The sequence below is a fragment of the Lygodium microphyllum genome, chromosome 3, assembly GCF_053477565.2.
Source record: "Lygodium microphyllum isolate KBCC chromosome 3, Lygodium_microphyllum_v1.1.10, whole genome shotgun sequence".
Taxonomy (NCBI): Eukaryota; Viridiplantae; Streptophyta; class Polypodiopsida; order Schizaeales; family Lygodiaceae; genus Lygodium; species Lygodium microphyllum.
Window position 1 is genome coordinate 165,855,087 of NC_141137.1, and position 18,584 is coordinate 165,873,670.

At 41.8% G+C, this 18,584-nt stretch overlaps 1 protein-coding gene across 3 annotated transcripts in view; it reads left to right on the forward strand.

Annotated features, from left to right (window-relative positions):
* Positions 1-3,225: 3,225 nt before the first annotated feature.
* Positions 3,226-18,584, forward strand: part of LOC148039129 (G protein alpha subunit 1) — a 74,163-nt gene continuing 58,804 nt past the window's right edge. For 2 of the 3 annotated variants that reach the window (XM_087675012.1, XM_087675011.1), the window contains exon 1: positions 3,227-3,510. The gene's annotated coding sequence lies outside the window, so the exon portion shown is untranslated. Of the gene's footprint in view, positions 3,511-18,584 lie in introns of all 3 variants that reach the window. The other variant, XM_087675013.1, reaches the window with a different exon arrangement.

Here is an 18,584-nt window from a genome sequence, read left to right on the forward strand (position 1 = left end):
TCTTGCTCATCAATGGACTTGCATTCTCATTTTTCTTGTAACATTGTTGCCTCCAATTATTTCCCTTCAATCTCCAACAAATCCATCTCTTATATATTAGAAAGCCACACATGCATTTTCAAACTAGCATTGTAATATGCTAGCTTGATTTATTTAAGTGAAAGTTTATCACTTACAGGTTGAGTTGACTTATCCATCCTTTTAACATGACAAACTTGTCATTGGTCTAGAGAGGGAGGGAGGGAGAGAGGGAGCTTATATGCTAGAAAGCCACATACCTTGATATGGAAAAAATTTAAACTAACCATGTAATATATCATTCTAATTAATGTATGTGTGTCTTTGATCATATAATTAGGGGGTTCAAACTTTATTAAAAGAAAAGCTTTTGAATGAATGTCATTTTCTAGAAATCATGTGCAAGGGTTTAAGAGAAGACATGAAAAACATATGAATGTCAACACACAATTGACACCATGACGATTCGTGAGCATGTTTGTGTTGTTGTAGATTGTTATATCACATTCCAATAGGTTATTTTTTAGAGTGTTATATCACATTTCAATACATTAAGTATTGTTCCAACGTAAGGCATGTTATTCTCTTCTAACCTTTAAGGATAGAAACATTTGACACAAGGGAAATAAGGAGTAACTTAGGGATGCATGTATGATGGTAGTACTCTAACTAAAAACTTAAAAGGATGGCAAGTTTTTGAAATGACATTGCATGCTTGGATGCCAACAATCTTAGGACTCGACAATCACTCACCTCACTCAACCTTTCCCTATAAATTCTAGCACATGTCACAATTTTAGGACAACCACTTAGTCAACAAACTATTTACAACAAATTATTGCACATGTGGAAAGGGCCAAGGCATCTTAGAAACACATTAGGTAACCCATGGTCTTTCTCTTTTCAATGTTTGGGCTCTCCCAACCAACGTTTTGTCTCATATTTTGATTGGTGGTGGAGAGCTTGAACTATTGCCTTTAGTTTTTGATTGAAAGTGTTTTATATTTCCCAATTTTTGCAATAGAAGGTTATGAACCTCCAACAAGACCTTATCTCATCACACTTTTTGTCACATCCATCCTTGCATCCTCCAAGTGCTCATTTTGTAGCCATTAAGATGATTTCCAAGTGCTTATCTCCAAGTGACAATGATATACATCGTTAAGTGAGCGTTTTTTTCTTCTTGACTTACCTTATTTAGGGTGCTTACACATCAAGGAGCATCCACAAGAAACTCTTTTAGAGGTAGGGGACCCTTTCACATATAAAATATACATAGTTAAATAAAACAACTAAACATAATAAGCAAGATTGGACTTGTGGGGGTACATATTCAAGGCATGGTGGGATCAAATCTGGCCTCTAGTGCAAATGCATTTGCAATTGATGTAGCATTCTAACATCCTCTAGCATGTTATTGACTAGTTAGAGTAAAGCAACCAATAGCGTGTCATCTAACGATCCTACATTAGATCTTTCTTTTCCCAAACAAGTTTCATTAAAAATTTTAGTAGTCAAACTATATATCCCCTACGGCACTCAAATAAAAAACTTTAGGGCACACCTAGTACATAAATGAAGGGCTCACAAAAGAGTGACAACGAGGGTCCAATTGATTAACACTAAAGGATGCACTATTGTAAAGTTTTACAAAATCAAATATATAGAAGAATTTACATGGCTTGGTCGTTTGACTCACATTAATCTTATATCTAATACAGAGTAATTTGTATCATAGCTTTAAGTGGCTAAAAGAGGTGCATGTATTGTGTGGAATGGTCACTAAAATTGGGAAGGGTGAGTTTTGCTTTTGGGGGATATCACCTTAGTGGTCCTTTTAGCTTATAGACTATCAATTTGTCAAACTAATAGCAAATGCTCCAAATTTATGCTCATTTGGAGAAGTTTTGAAACTAACAAAAGAAAAGCTATTTTCTTAGATTGTAACTATTTTTGTCCATTCATTGTTTTTCATGCATTTAAAGCAGACTAAGTGAGATCTTCTTTAGACAAAGTATAATAACTAAAGGGCTATTCTCCACCTTAATGATTATCTCCTCTCCCACGAGAGAGAGAGAGAGAGAGAGAGAGAGAGAGAGAGAGAGAGAGAGAGAGAGAGAGAGAGAGAGAGAGAGAGAGAGAGAGAGAGAGAGAGAGAGAGAGAGAGAGAGAGAGAGAGAGAGAGAGTAACAAAATTACAAATGCCTCCTATAAACATATGTTAAAATATGCCAATGGGATGTAGTGGAGTTGTTTGAGGGTTGGTTGAGTTATTTGGGTATGTAAGTTCAAACCCTATGCTTCATATCTTTTGAGGCAAAATAGAATATCTATTCACATCCAACATAAGTTACAAGACTGCATCTTGACTGAAAATAACAATTGTTTAAGAAGAAATAGCTTTTGAGTTAGTAAATTATATTTCTTGCTTTTTTTTTTCTTTTTATTTGAGAAGACATAAACTTCAAAAGATGCCTCAAAGGGATTTATCCAAGGTTTGAATCAAACCTATGCTCAAAGTAGTGTTGTCATAAAGCAATCATCTAGTGCATTTTTTTTCTCAACTAGATTTCCAAACAAGCGTTGAAGTTCTAGGTTAACTCGATGAAAATTGGCTAATTCTTGAATATATTAATATGACTAATGTTATTTTTTCCTCCCCGAAAAATGGGTTACTTTTCAACCTCTTCCTTTTTTTAATTGGAGGAGAGAGAAGTTTTTTCCCATCATTGGCTGGAAACCACTTGGGCTACAACCCATATGCCCCGGGTCCCCATTTGGAAATTTTCTTGTTTTTTTATATTACCAAGCAATCATGATTCATGATAATGCAATAATTCATTTTATTTACGATTGCTATACTTGCTTTGTCCAATGTTGAGGAAAAGCGTTTTTTGGTAGAGATACAGAGCCCTCTAACTCAAAATATTGGAGGGATATTTGAATCAAATAACATGTATTTGCTATTTTTATATCTAAGATCTTTAAAAATTTTCTACAATTCACTTTACATTAAACTTCGACCTTACAATTCACTTTACATTAAACCTCGATTAATCATGAATAAACTTCGACTTTACAATTCACTTTACATTAAACCTCGATTTTTCTTAGTGAACATTGGCTTTGGGCGATGGGGGGGGGCGGCGGGGCCGGGTTGGTAGAAAAGAGAAAGATTTCAGAGATAAGGTACGTAAAGTCAAACGACTAGAGACGCAGGGAAGAAGAAAGAGTTGACTTCAAACTACGAAAGTTCTCCCGGGACCCCGGTCAAAAGGCCAGAAAGAGCAAGCCCAATCTCTGGGGGATTTCTGGAGCCTTTCATCAGCGCAGCCTAGAATTCGATGCGAAGATCTGTGCGTCTGCTTCCCTGGCACAGATTCAAGGCGAGCTTCCATTCTTCTGCTGCATTCAATCTTCTCAGATCTGATCATCTGAGATCGGGCGTGCTATCATCAGCTTTCGTCCCTTCCGGCCGTGCAAACGGCTCTGGTACATTCTCACATTAATGCCTGATCGGTTCTTAGAATAGTTTGCAGAGATACATATCTTCCCTCGTGTGTGCCTACTCCTTGTCCTTTTAAATCCTTAACGAATACTTTGCACTGCTCTCATCCTTACGAGAGATTCAGGAGGTTGTTGTCACAATCATTTGAGGCGCTTCCATGTCTTTGCTTCTTAATTTTCTGTATTGAACATTACCTCTGCGGTCCAAGGGCTATTCTCCGGATTGGGTGGGTAAGCTTATGCATGTAAATTGGCATAACCATGGCTTTATAGATAGCTGACAATCTGAAACACAAAGGTTTTCCACATTCATTCTGCACGTTCTATTAATTGGTAACAAAGCTTTCTAACGTCCTTTACCGTTTTATGGCAACGAGAACCTCCTGCAGATGTTGATGGATATTTTCTTTCGAAATGAATGCAGGAGAAAGGTCGATACTTACAATTTACAAGCATAAGTGGGCTAGATTATAGACGTCTCACGTTGTTGAGATATAGATGTGGTAATAACAGTATGGCAAAATTTAAATGCTGACACGATAGATCTAAGAGAGTGCTAGTTTTGCAAAATTTCACATTTCTTAATCCATACGTGCATATCCTATGAAAAGCAAGTCGAATGTGATGGAAACTGAGATACGGGAGTGAAGAACAAAGAGAAGATGAAAACCATGATGGATGAAGCAGAAAGAACCCAGGTTAGTTCCCCGTGCTGAAATGAGGACTGAAAGGTACACTTATTTGGGCACCTGTAAATAGGCACAAAGAGAGTAGTAAATAGTGGCTGAAAATGCATGTTGCCAGCCTAGTCAGAACTGGTAGATCCTATGAGAGTGTGCAGTGGAAAAGAACAAGAACATGGAGTGAGAAGAGAAGATGGAGACGGGAGGAACATGGTGGAAATGAAGGAACAAGACTGACAGAAAACTGAAGGTACAAGGCTGCAACTATCAGCCCCTACACGCAGCACAGAGCTTCAATGAGGGTGCTACATGGAAGCAGGAGAACAATGAAAGAATTGCAGGAGGGTGGTGATGAACTGAATGAATGACGCAATGGAGAAGAGGGCTGCAATAGATAGGGGGACGCTGGAAGGATGGCCGGCCAGCAGCTTGCCAACCTGCATTTAATGCAGGTCAGACTGTAGAAACTAGCTGCCTCATCATAAATGTTGCCACCCAAACGCTGACTGCCCACTGAATGTTATTTGTTGTGCTGCATGGCAATGCTGCCTGCCCAAAACAGAAGAAATCAGGCTGGCCAGTGAATATGCAGGGAGGTCGCCCATCTTAAGTGTCTCGAAGTGAGAAACTGATGGACAAAGATTGTGTGAGAGCTCCTAATGTCCTCATCTGACTTTGATTGAGGCTCAGAGGTGCAAGAGACACACATGCGTTAACACCTCAGTTCCCAGATGTGGTGGAATTTGGAAAGCAAAGAGATGGAATGGATCTAAGATTGGCAAGAAAAGGGCCACTGCTGCTGATGAAGTCCATTGATGAAGAATGCATATCAATGAGTAAGGTTCCCTCTTAAGATGGAAGCCCAATGCAATGAGAGGCATCTGTAGGCCAAGGGAAATGGAAAGGCCTTGAATGGACCAGTCTACTAATATCTAGTTGGGAACGGGTGTGCCAAGCCTCTAAGATCCAAGTGAGAGATGATACTGAGGAGCTATCAAAGATGTCGTAACTTACTAGAAATGAAGATCAAGGGCCAATGGCCATGGGATGGTGGCTTGATGATGAAGAAAAGAGGCTACTGCATGAAAGAAAGGCCAGATGAAGATTGCAATTGCTAAAGAAGCTCATCATGATCGTGGGATTCCTCTTTGGACAAAGAAGGGCTAGGGAATTCATAGTCACATCTTCGAGATCTTCCCCCTCTAAAAGGGACGGGGATTAGGAGAAGCTACTAGAGATGGTGGGGGATGGGGCATTCAGCCACTAAATTTAGGGTTTTTAGTAGCCTATAATTAAGTCTCTTTAAAGTAGTGTGAAAAGGACATTAATACTAAATTGTTATAATTAAATGGCTTATTTTTGGTAGCAGGTCAAATGCACCCCCAATCGTCTGTTTTATAGGTACCTATGTGAGTGCGTCCTAGTACTTAGTCATTATTCCAACTAGCTATCATCAGCCTTTACAAAATGTCCCTCGAGGATCCAACCTGCACATGAGACACGATACAAGCAATATCCACAAATAAAAGGGACTGGACATTGGACTCATCTCCCAACCATAGAGCCAAATCGGCTCACCCTGGAGCTTGGGAGCTAGCAATATTTTGGGTCATGACCACATCTCAAGGGTTGGTATCCTATACCACTAGCCTACAACATCCCAGTGTATGGATGTGTCGGTCAACGGGCCAAGAGTCTAAGAGTGGTAATTATACAATGATGTGCATAATAGGGCCTTGACTCCTATAAATAGGACTCCACTGTCTAACCTCAAAGTATCCTTAGTGCATTCGCACTAAGTCACTTCCTTACCACAGTGACCAATGCTATTGGTGTCCATTTAGATGTCCAAGGATGTAATACTTCTCCCCTTATAAATGATTGCTATCCTTAGTAATATCCTCAGGGATGAAGTGAGGAAAACGACTCTTCAATGAACATATTGATTCCAAAGTAGCCTCAGCCTCCAGGTAGTTTTTGTTGAGAGTCATTTCTTGTGGCCACATCAGTAGTGCTACGAGGCAGCAGTCAGACAGTCCGCAGTCGACCTAATTATTTCAGGTTATTTTTGGGGTATTATTTTCAGCCTTTAAAAGGTCGAGTTTCCAGCAGTCTTGTCACAATGTTTCTGACAGATTTCAGCCTGCTGATTGTGGAGATTGCTCTTGGGGCTAACAGAGATCGAGATCCTCGAGGTGGAGACATACACAGATATTATCTCTGCACGCGTGTATAATTCTACATCCTTATACAACATTCTTTACTGCAGATTTTCTGCGTTTCGGTGTCTCTTTCTCTCTCTCTCTCTTCTCTCTCTGTTCACTCTTTGTCACGGTCATTTACTTCTGCATTGCTTCACTTTGACATGGTATCGAAGCATTGAAGGACTGACCTAGGGTGGATCTATCTGAAGAGGAGTTTTCAGCGCGACACAAGGCTGCATTTTCAGTGTTCAAGTGCGAGCAGGTGGGCTGCGCATCAGAACAAAGGCTGAGGCAAGCGTGGGTGTGCGAGAAAAGAGAAGATTTGTTGAAGCTGCTGCTGTTTTTTTGCTGTTAGAGAGGGAAGAAGTCTGTGTTTTTGGCCTTTAAGTGCAGATTTTACCTTTTCATCACCTCCAACGGGTGAAGAAGGAATGGGACGAGCGAACCTCAGCCCTAGCAGGCTCTATTTTCACAGTCAGAGGGGGCCGCTTTTTGTGTTTTGTGTAGGCATTGTAGGTGAAGATGTCTTTTGAGGTCGAGACCGAGTTTCAGGCGATCATGGACTACTGGCTCTTCCTTCAGATCAAAGGCTCAATGGTGAGAACTATTGCATCTGGCGGGTTATGATGCTTGCCATATTGGATTTCTATGATTTGGCGGAGCTTGTTACGGAGGCCATCAACCGTCCTTCGCGAGACGAGTCCAGACTCTCTTCCACTGAGAAGGCGGAGTTGGCAAAGGCTTAGGCACATTGGGATAAACTCAATGTACACATTTGCTCGTTTTTATTTCTCTCATGTACTACAACTGTTATCTCTCATATAGAGCATTTGACAGTGGCTAGGGAGACATGGCTGGAGTTGGATCAAATGTATAATCGGATGACTGTCATGAAGCGTGTGTCTTTAGAAGTGCAAATGAGGACTATGAGTATCAACAAGTCATCATCCATGCGGGAGAATATCAACAAGCTAAGGCAGCTTTAGATGTGCAGGTTTAAAACGTAGGGAAGGTGATCACTTCTGAAGACATAGCGATAACTCTTCTTTCATAGTTATTGCCTCGCTTCAGTGGGTTTTATTCCGCCTTGATTACTTTAGGGTGAATCTGAGACTCTTCGGTGGGAAGAGTTGGTTCCTGTGGTCTTGGACCAATAGGAGCAACTGAAAGGAACCAATGCTTCGAAATCTAAAGCTTTGGTTGGTTAATCCTCTCAGAAGAAGGGGAAGGACCAAAAGAAAAAGAAGGAAGACAAATCTAAGAAGGATAAAGACAAGGAGTCTACTTGTCACATTTGTGGCAAAATAGGTCACTGGAAGAAGGATAGCCCTGACAAGGAGAAGAATGAGAAATCTTCAAAGGATTCCGGAGTGGTGGCTACTCCCTCATTAGCTGCTTTCCTCCATTTGGAGGTAGTTGAGGATTTGACTATGCCAGCTTCTGATGCTGCATTGACCGCCCCATTTACTCGGGAGTGGATTGTTGACAGTGGTGCCTCTAGGCACATGACTCCTTCTTTAGTAGGTGTTACTCATTTGTGGCCTTCTCATGGTCAGATTCTTATTGGAGATAGTTCGTCTATTACTATTCAAGGAAGGGGCAACATGCATCTCATTCCAGATGAGTGTGGTGGTGCCCATGCTTCTGAGGTACTTTATGTGTCGACTTTGGAATATCATCTTCTCTCCGCGCACAAGATTTGTGCCCTCGGCCTCTTGGTCGAATTTGATGTGGATTCTTTTCGGATTCTTGATCGAGGATCGAGAGCGGTTCTTTCTTCAAGTTATGAGGATAATGGAGTCTACAAGTTGTGGTCTTCTTCTACCTTGACTTCTCTTCTTCTTACCTCTCAAATACAGTCCAAGATTTGGCATGCTTGGTTTGGTCACCTCAATTATGAATACCTTTGGAAGGCGTCTAAGGACCAGTTTGTTCGAGGTTTGCCAGATATTGTGGTGAGTCAGCAGCCTTGTGTATCCTGCATCCGTGGAAAGCAAACTCGTGATGTTGTTCTTAGCAAGAGGCTTCGAGGCGGTCTTCAGCACCCTTGGAGCTTATTTCCATTGATCTTTGTGGACCGATGAGGACGGAATCCCTTCGAGGGAGTTTGTATTTCATGCTCATTGTAGATGATTATTGCAGGATGACATGGGCCTATTTTTTGAAGCTGAAGTCGAAGGCTTTCTCCAACTTCAAGGATTGGTTGCTCTTTGAGGAGAACCGATCGGGGTGGAAGTTGAAGACCTTACGATCGCATAAGGGTGGAGAATTTGTTTCTAATGAGTTTGCTCGGTTTTATGTGAATCGTGGCATACACCAGGAGTTTGCCAATACAAACACCCCTCAGGAGTGGCATTTTGGAGTGGAAGAATCGCAGTGTGATCGAGATGGCCCATACTATGATGGAGCATCGTCAGACACCTCAGTGTCTATGGATTGAGACTGTGGCTACCTCAGTTCACATCCTTAATCATTCCCCTACTTCCGCTGTTGTTGGTATGACTCCTTTTGAGGCGTACTTTGGATCCAAGCCCGATGTTTCTTATTTTAGGGATTTTGGGTGTGATGCTTATGTTCATATCCTGAAGATACAACATGACAAATTTGAAGTGGCTTCCAGAAGACAGGTGTTTGTGTGCTATAGCTCGCAATCTCAAGGCTACCGATTGTATGATCTTGTTAAGCAGGATGTCTATACGAGCCGTGATATTCGGTTCGTGGAGGTTCCAGCCCCAAAGGGGGGTGAGGATCATCCTGTACTTAGAGATCCTGGTGATAGCTAGGCCCTAGCGCTTGTTCCTCTCGAGCCTTGTCTCTTGAGGACTCTTCTTCGGATGAGGAGCCTACTACCGAGCCATTGGATTCACCGCCCGGTCCTTTGTTGATGGTGGACCTTCTCGAAACTTCAGCAGATGGAGAGTGCCGAGGTGAGATTCGGCCTCCTCCTCGTTGGGCCCATGATACGCTTCGAGATTTAGGGATTGAGGGGGTCCCTGAGGAGTGGCAATTGCAGGATGGACCGCGGAGGTCACGACGGCACCAAGCATATACTATGGAGCTTGTTTGCTCTTACTACTGTTTGATGTCCCGTGTTCTGTAGGATAGAGAGCCTACATCAGCGAAGGAGGCTTTACAGTGTGATCATTGGCGGAAGGTGATGGAAGCCGAGTTGGAGGCTATTGATGAGAATGGCACTTGGTACCTTGTGCCTCGTCCCTCTCATAAGAAGGTGATTGGTGTCAAATGGGTTTTCAAGACCAAGTACCATAGTGATGGCTCTTTGGACAAGCACAAGGCTCTTGCCTTGTTGCTAAAGGTTTTGCATACTACCCAGGTGTTGATTTCCATGATACTTTTGCCCGCACTGCTCGCATGGTGACTATTCGTACTATTCTTGCCTTGGTTGGTTATAGGAGATGGCTCGTTTTTCAGTTGGATGTGAAGTCGGCCTTCTTGAATGGTAATTTGAAGGAGATCTCTGTAGAGCAGCCTCCTTGGCTTTGGTTCCTCAGATGGAAAGGTTTACAAGTTGAAGAAGGCCTTGTATGGCTAGAAGCAGGCTCCGTGTGCTTGGAACGAGAAGATTGATTCGTTTCTCCAGGCCAAATTGGGACATCAGCGCTATAGGGCCGATCCGTAGCTTTATGTGCACACTTCCGAGGGTGGTCGTGTGTTATTTGTTTTGTATTTTGATGACTTGATTGTTACAGGTGATCATGCGCAAAAGGTCGAAGAGACGAAGGCAGCCCTACATCAGAAGTTCGAGATGACGGATTTAGGACTTATCCATTTCTTTTTGGGCTACGAGATTTATCAGTCTTAGAGGGGGATTTTCATTTCTCAGTAGAGATATGTATAGGAGCTCTTGGTGACTTTTGAGATATAGGATTGTCGGTCCATTTCTACTCTTATGGATCCACATTGGAAGGCCACTTCACACACAGATTCTCCTTTGGCGGATGCTACCCGCTATTGTCAGTCGATTCAATCATTGATTTGGCTCCTAAACACACGGGTTGATCTATGTTTTGCTGTAGGTCTCTTGGTTGGGTTCATGAGTGCACCTCAGCAGGTGCATTGGTAGGCTGCTCAGAGGATACTTCGGTTTCTGAGAGGGACCTCCGACCTCAGGATTTCCTATCCAGCAGGTACAGGTGCTTCTGATCTTGTTCTTGCAGGTTGGAGTGATTCAGATTGGGCTGGCGATGTGGATCAAAGGCGGTCTACTATAGGTTATTGTTTTACCTTGGGTGCTAGTGCTATCTCTTGAAGTAGCAAGAAGTAGCCCACGGTACCCCTATCTTCGATTGAGGCAGAGTATCGGGCTGCGTCTTCTACCACATGTGAGACTGTGTGGCTTCGGCGGTGGTTGGAGGAGCTTGGTTGCCCCCAAACTTGTCCTACTATCTTGCGGTGCAACAATGAGAGTTGCATTGCCTTGGCATGGAATCCCGTATTCCATGCTCGGATGAAGCACATAGAGATCTAGTATCACTTCATCAGGGGAGAAGCTTCTGGATGCGACTATTGATGTGGAATACTGTAAGACTGAAGACAATCTTGCAGATTTGTTTACGAAGGCACTTCCCTAGGCTTTACTTCACCGACATTTTAGATCCCTCCGTCTGCTGCCTTGCTCAGGATCTAAGAGCGGGTATTGAGAGTCATTTCCTGTGGCCATGTCAGCAGTGGCACGTGACAAGCTGCCACGTGGCATCAGTCGAAGTCCGATTGCAGTCAGCTACATTTAATGCAGCTGACCTGATTATTTCAGGTTATTTTCGGGGTATTATTTTCAGCCTTTAAATGGCTGAGTTTCCAATAGTCTTGTCACATTGTTTTTGACAGATTTCAGCCTGTTGATTGTAGAGATTTGCTCTTAGGGTTGACGGAGATCGAGATCTTCGAGGTGGAGACATACGTAGATATTTTTTGTGCGCCCGTATATAATTCTGCATCCTTATACAACATTCTTCAGTGTCGATTTTCTGCGTTTCACTCTCTTTATCTCTCTGTTCACTCTTTGTCACGGTCATTCGCTTCCGCATTGCTTTACCCTGACAGTTTTTTCATTTGACCAAATACCCAGGATACATGGTCCGATGGGATCTTTTAGTCCTAAGGTCAAGAACCAATTTAGGTTCGAGTGGAACATAATGAGCAGTATTCTCAAGCTGCAGGACTTTCTCAATGGAAACAATGAATTCATCTTATTTCAATCGTTCTTTTAGATGACTCACGTGGAACATAGGTAAATCTAGCTTATAGGATACGCTACTTATTTTCTTGTAGCACTTGTAGTCATTGAATTGGAGCCCTTTGGGACTTTAAGGTAAACCCACATGCCATCTTGGAGCTTTATAGGAGTACGATGTTGGTTAGCATAAAATGTGGCACAATCCTAGACCATTTTAATGATGTTTCTAGCAATTGTCAACATCTCTTGCATATTGTAAAAAATGCAATATCCTTTCCTATCTGTGCCATTTAGCTTTATTAAGTTGACATTGCGGGTACTCATGCACGTAAAACTCAACCATAGTCTTAATATGCAGCTAATAAAAGTAGCGAGTAACCAAGGCTAAAGTATGTTGGGGTATCCAATGCTCGATGCTATATTTCTATAGCGAATTTCGAAGTTAAACTCTTGCATTTTTCCGCGTAGCTCGCCTTGCCATGGAGATCGAGCTAACCACAAAGGTATTTTAATGAATGGTGGTTCGTCCAAATAACAAATTTGTAACAAACCTTTTGTATATCAATTATTACCAAGACATATTGACTCAATGATTCCAAATTTCTTTGATGCTCATGTACTTTGAAAGGCGATTTGTATTATTTAAGTATTTCAAAATATGATTAAATTTTCATCTTTTTATTTAAGAATGACCAATGACCAAAACACCCTATAATTACTTGGGTCATCATTGACGAGATGCCCAAGAGAAATTAAAAGTTTTAGTGGGGCGGTCAGATTGACCTAAAAGCTCAGATGACTAAGACTTTTACACTTGGATAGTCACATTGACTAGAAGTCTATATAATGAGTAGTTTCAAAAAGTGAAATTAGATACTCATGATGGAAGAAACAAACCATAAATTGGTGAACCTATATAATAAAGCTCTCCAAAAGCTAAATTTAGCAACTCCTAAAATTTAGGAGGTTACTATTTTTGGAAGTTGCTCAAATGGAAATTTTGTTCGCGTCAAAGGGTTCGGAATTTTGCAACTAACAATTTTGTCTTCAGTAGTTGTCTCAAATTCTTAACCATTTGAGAGATTTTTAGAGTAGAATATTTGGAAGCTTCTTTCTCTAGAAAAGTGATATGTGTCATTTTGAAGAGACAAGTGTCCTTACACTTGTCATTTTCAGCAAACACTTATAATTTGTAGCCTCTACTTTTCACTTTTGAGCACCTAAATCTCACACCTATATATTGGAGATATCTCTCTTTATTTGAAACAAGCTCTCATTCTGAAATTTTCGCCGCATGCATTATACTCTCCTATCTATCTCTTATCCAAGAAACACTTTCTACTTAGCTTGACCTAATCCAAGCACTAAAGAAGAAAATCAACTTGCTGGTCGGAGTTTGTAGAAATCAAGGTATCAAAATCCTATTTTTTAGAATTGTAGTGAATCAGTCATTTTGTATATGGTTCAGGCACTTAGTGGATGTGGTTTTGTTTCAATAAATTCCTAAAAAGGAGGAGGGACTGGTTCCCCTCTCAACATAGTGTCGACTCCTCTCTCTCTCTCTCTCTCTCTCTCTCTCCTAATTTTTTGAGTGATAATTGATCAAGTTGGTTTCAAAGTATTGTCATTCTCACGTTCTTTTCTGCACTTCCAAAACTAGGGGCTAGACAAATAATGACGCCATACTTTCAAGTGTATGGATGACCACCAATATTTTCTTCTCTTGGGTGGTATAATGTGTTTGGGCGTCGGTAAGCTTACGGCTCTCAAATGTGATAGATCGACCATCTTGATAAAGGACAATATCTAAAGCATAATCACTCACAGCTGTGTGAATGTTAAAAGGTATATTTGGATTGATAATCAACAACATCTGTGCAGTAGTAACCGGCCGTTTCAATGTTTGAAAACATTGGTCGAGTTCACTAGTCCAAACAATCGATGGACTAATGTGCTTTTTCTTGGTTCGGATACCCTTAAGCAAATGTGTCAAGGGTTTAGCAATATGAGCATAGTCCTTTATGAACTTTTGAAACATTCCAATAAAATCTAAAAAAGTTTTTTCTTTCTTTACGGTCTCTGGAATAGGCCAATCAAGCACTACTTGAACCCTTTCAGGATCAATTTGAATGCCATCAATAGAGATGACATAACCAAGATAGAACAACTTTGTGTGAACAAATTCACACTTGGATAGTTTCGCAAACAATTGCTCGTCTTAAGAGATGTAAGATGATGTGCAACTGTTTCACATGTTCCTTCGATGACTCACTTTAAATAAAGATATTGTCGAGGAAAACGACTCTCCACTTTTCAAGATACGGATGAAGTAAGTAATTCATCAATTGTTGGAAAGTTGTGGGAGCATTGGACAATCCAAAAGGTTGAGAAAATCATAGAGGGTATGAAAGAGAACCATTTATCATAAGAATGTATGCAAGAAAGATGATTGCATTATACTTGAGAAAGTACATGAATTTATAGCTTTTCAGCTTGCACATTCTCCCTTCTCTTTGCCTATGGGATTCATGGTAGGTAGCCTCTTTTGGATGCCAACTCATCCATCCTTATCCATCTAGATGTCTATTCATCTTCTTAGACCTAGTTCCCATACATATGTATCAAATATGCTAACAAACCCCCCCTTGATGCATGGATGGTTATTACCAATTGCCACTGCCATCAAGGATGTGATTACAAAATAAAATTGCCCCCCTTGAGTCCCTATCATACTTATAAGTATGTGGTGTGATTGCCGTTGTTCTAATAGGAGGCATATATATTTAGCAGGTTTTACTTTTTTTGTAGGGTGGAGGGGACAAAGGTTCATGAATTGAAAGAGAGTTCAGAGGGAAGACCATCCGGTAGTCTTCCCAATAAGGACTGAAATAGAGTGGCAGGAGGTAGCGAATATGTTACTAGAGTAGCACTGCCCTTGGAGTAGCAAGATGGCAAATAGCTGAGTTAGCTGTTGGGCATCGTTAATTGCAAGGTGACAAGTTTCGTGGGCAAGAGGGAAAAGAGCTTGACAGGGAGTTGGAGGAGGACGACAGAGAAGTTAGGTTTTTATAGCACATGAGAAGTTTGATAGTAGGAGAGGGGAAGAAGGATGTGATAAGGATGAGATTGTAGTCTTGCTCCAAAAAAGGAGAAAAAAAACAACTTCTCTCTATCTACCTACCATTGGTTCTATTACCAATTGAGGAAATAATGGAGGGTATGAAAGAGAACCATTCATCATAAGAATGTATTTAAGAAAAATGATTGCATTATACTTGAGCAAGTACATGAATTTATAGCTTTTCAACTTGCATACTTTCCCTTCTCTTTGCCTATGGGATTCATTCCATACATTGTAGGTAGCCTCTTCTCGATGCCAACTCATCGATTGTTATCCATCCACATGTCTATCCATTCTCTTACACCTAGTTCCCATACATACATGTTATCTCAAGTGGACTCCTTGGCTTTATCTTGCTTGGTCTTCTGGTCCTTCTTCTTCTTCTTCTTCTTCTTCTTGTTCTTCCCCTTCTATTGGAAAGACTGGTCTATCAATGCCTCCAACTTGGGAGCGTTCTGACCTTCGAGTTGTTCCTCTTGATCCAAGATCATTGGAACCAACTCCTCCTACTTAAGGGTATCTATCTGCCCTAAAGCAATCAAGGTGGAATATAATGTACTAGATCGGGGTAGTAATTGCAAAAGAAGAGTTATTGCCATGTCTTTTGAGGTAATTGCCTTCCTTGCATTTGCAATTGCCGAAGCTTATTGACATGCTTGCATATGGAAGCAGACTTGGATGGGTTCAATGTTTGGATGTATACCTCTAGAGACAACCCCCCTCATCATGATCATCCAATTGTACAATTGGTCTAATTCTAGCCATATATCCTAAGTAATAGTCAAATGCTTCATGTGAGCTATCACACCGAGAGTGTACGAGAGAAATAGAAAGGAGCGGATGTGGCCTTTCAGTTTGTCTCAATGTGCATGTATCTTTGCCAACTCAACTTTCTCATTAGTAGAAAGCTTGGATGTATCATGGGTTGTAGGATGGTATATAGCCTTGGTCATGAGCTCTACCAAATCATAGGACTCCAAGATGGCAAGCGTCATAACTCGCTAGATGTGATAATTCTCTCCATCGAGCTTTTGCTCTGAAGGGAGATCCGATAACATGGTGACCTTACAGTCCATAATAGCCTGAAAGTCCATGTCGATCTTGGAAGACATTGTCACTTGAATGACTTACATAAAAACAAGGGAAACTCTCTTTGATTGCGAAAATGCAGCGTGGTAGGGCTTTCTCCACTTGTCTCGAACCCGTTTCAATTGTTGCTAGAGGCGATAAAAACTCAAAAATTGCTCTGAAAGCTGAAAATGCAGCCTTTTCTTTGTCACGAACAGCAAAAACCAGCAATAAAAAACATCTTTGCTCCTTTCATGTGTTGCACTTGTTCACCTCAGCCTTATGTTGATGTGCAACGCTCCCGCTCATCCTCGAATGCTGAAATGCAAACTTTTATTGCACTGAAATCTCCTTTTTAGATTTGCCCAAGATCAATAAGCCCTTCAACGTTGTTTTGATACCATGTCATAGTGCAGCGAATGTGGAAGTGTATGAACAAAGTGAAAGAAAATGAACACAGAGAGAAGAGGGATAGAGAAAAGAGACAGAGGCACTGAATGAATGTGGAAATGAAGAAGGCAGATATGTACACGGGTTGTCGAATGCATCTCTGCGAGGCAACTTGTCTCCCACTTGAAAACCAATTGAAGATGACCGGAGGTCAGCCTATGTTTAACCATGAAAAAAACTAATAAAATAATCAAGTTTTCCAGTTTAAACTTGCTGATTGCTGCAAATGCTGAATCGCAGCAATAAATAATGCTGTGCCATATTGCCTATTCCATGTGATACCTGCATAGCTTGGGTGGCCAGCCTAACTGCCTAGCAATGCTGGAAATCACCAGAAGACTGCAAAAAACTGTTTGACCCATACACAGGAAATTTGTAACTATGCTTGAGAGTGCTAATTGTACAACAGTAAACTACCAATGTCTGTCCAAGAAATGAATAAATCGCTAATACCATAGAGCCAAACAGGTTTATCCCCGAGCATGGGAGCTAGAAGCACTTCTGTCACGACCACATCCCTAAGGTTGGTTTCCTATACCTCTAGCCCACACTATCTTGGTGCATGGATGCGTCGGCCAGCGGGACATGAGTCCAAGAGTGGTGATCACACAATGATGTGCACAATAGGGCCTTGAGTCGAACTTGGCTGCCCTAACCCTGAAGTGTCCTTAGTGCATACGCACTACGTCACTTCATGATCACAATGACCAATGCTACTAGTGCCCATTTGGATGTCCAAGGTTGTAATACCTCATCTTGCCCACTGCTAACTACACCCCTCCACTGGCAGATACCTCAATTTGTGGTGCTTTCTGAATGCTCTCAATTGTCTATGTAGTCCATTTTCCAGGCGGCATGATTTGGGGATTCATCTTGTGTCATGACCACATCCCTAAGGTTGGTTTCCCATACCCCTAGCCCACACAATCTTGGTGTATGGATGCGTTGGCCAATGAGACAAGTGTGCAATAGTGGGAATCACACAATGATGTGCACAATAGGGCCTTGAGTCCTATAAATAGAACTTGGTTGCCCTAACCTTGAAGTGTCCTTAGTGAATTCACACTAAGTCACTTCATGATCACAATGACCAATGCTATTAGTGCCTATTTGGATGTCGAGGGTTGTAACACCTCATCTTGCCCACTGCTATCTACACTCCTCCACTGGCAGATACCTTAATTTGTGGTGCTTCTTGAATGCTCTCAATTGTCTGTGCAATCCATTATCCAGGTGGAGTGATTTGGGAATTCATCTTACGATTGACATCGTGTGCATCATCTCACCCAATTGTGTTTTCATCTTCCTCAACTAGGTGACTTCTTTCAGATCACTTGTTAGCTGTGTTTTCAGCATCCATTGCTGTTGCCAATTGTGAGGTGGCTCGGCAATCTGTCTTCATTAGATGCCTCATTTTGCTGCTGATTTAGGCTGTTCAACATCTAGTGATCATCCTCCACTCTTGTCTACAGCCTTCTGTTTGCTGCCTGCAGCTCTTTGACATTGCTGCCATCAGTGTTTACTAGCTCGGCAAGCCATCTTACTATTGGCCAGCCTTCTCTTGTTGTTTTGGTTGACTGTTGTCATTAGCACTCAGCTAGATCCATGTTTTAGCAGTTTGGGTTGACTCTCAATTGCCTTCATCTTTTCAACATCATTAGAGATTGCATGCTGTGTTTGTTCACGTGAAGTGGGGGTAGGATGGGGGAGTGGAGTACACTTGGGAATGGGCCCCAGAGTGCCCACCAAGCATGCGGGTAGTGTGCAAGGTGGATCCATAGGTAGGGATGGGCTGACTAGGCATGGGCATGGTAGCCATATGAGAAACCCAAGGAGGTGGGATGGGAACACGGGGAGCAGAAGATGGGAATCCCTGCGTAGGTGTAACCCAAGGAGAGTGTGAAGATGCACCATAAGCTGAGGATGGAAACCCCTGCATATGAGTGGTCATGGGAGATGTGAAGCTGGGGATAGTGAGGGGGATGCCCATCACAGTCGTCCGAGGAGTTATGGGTGTGCGCATGTGCTGAAAGGTGAGAGGCACTGTGTTAAAGGGTGGCATTCCCCTTAACGAAGTACCATGGTGCAAAGAGGTAGAGAATGGGGTGGAGAAGGAAAAGGTGCTAGGAGCGGAGATGGAAGATCCAATCCCTAGGGTGTGTGAAGCAGATGTGGAGTGTAATCCAAGATTTTGGAAAGATGATGAGAGATGATCAAGGTGTGATATAGAAGAGGGTGGGATGGGAGGGAAGTGAGAAGTGTGTGTGATATGCTCAAATGAAATAGAAGCTGTAGATGTACTTGAATTCCGTCTGCTTTGTGAGCCCCCTCTATTG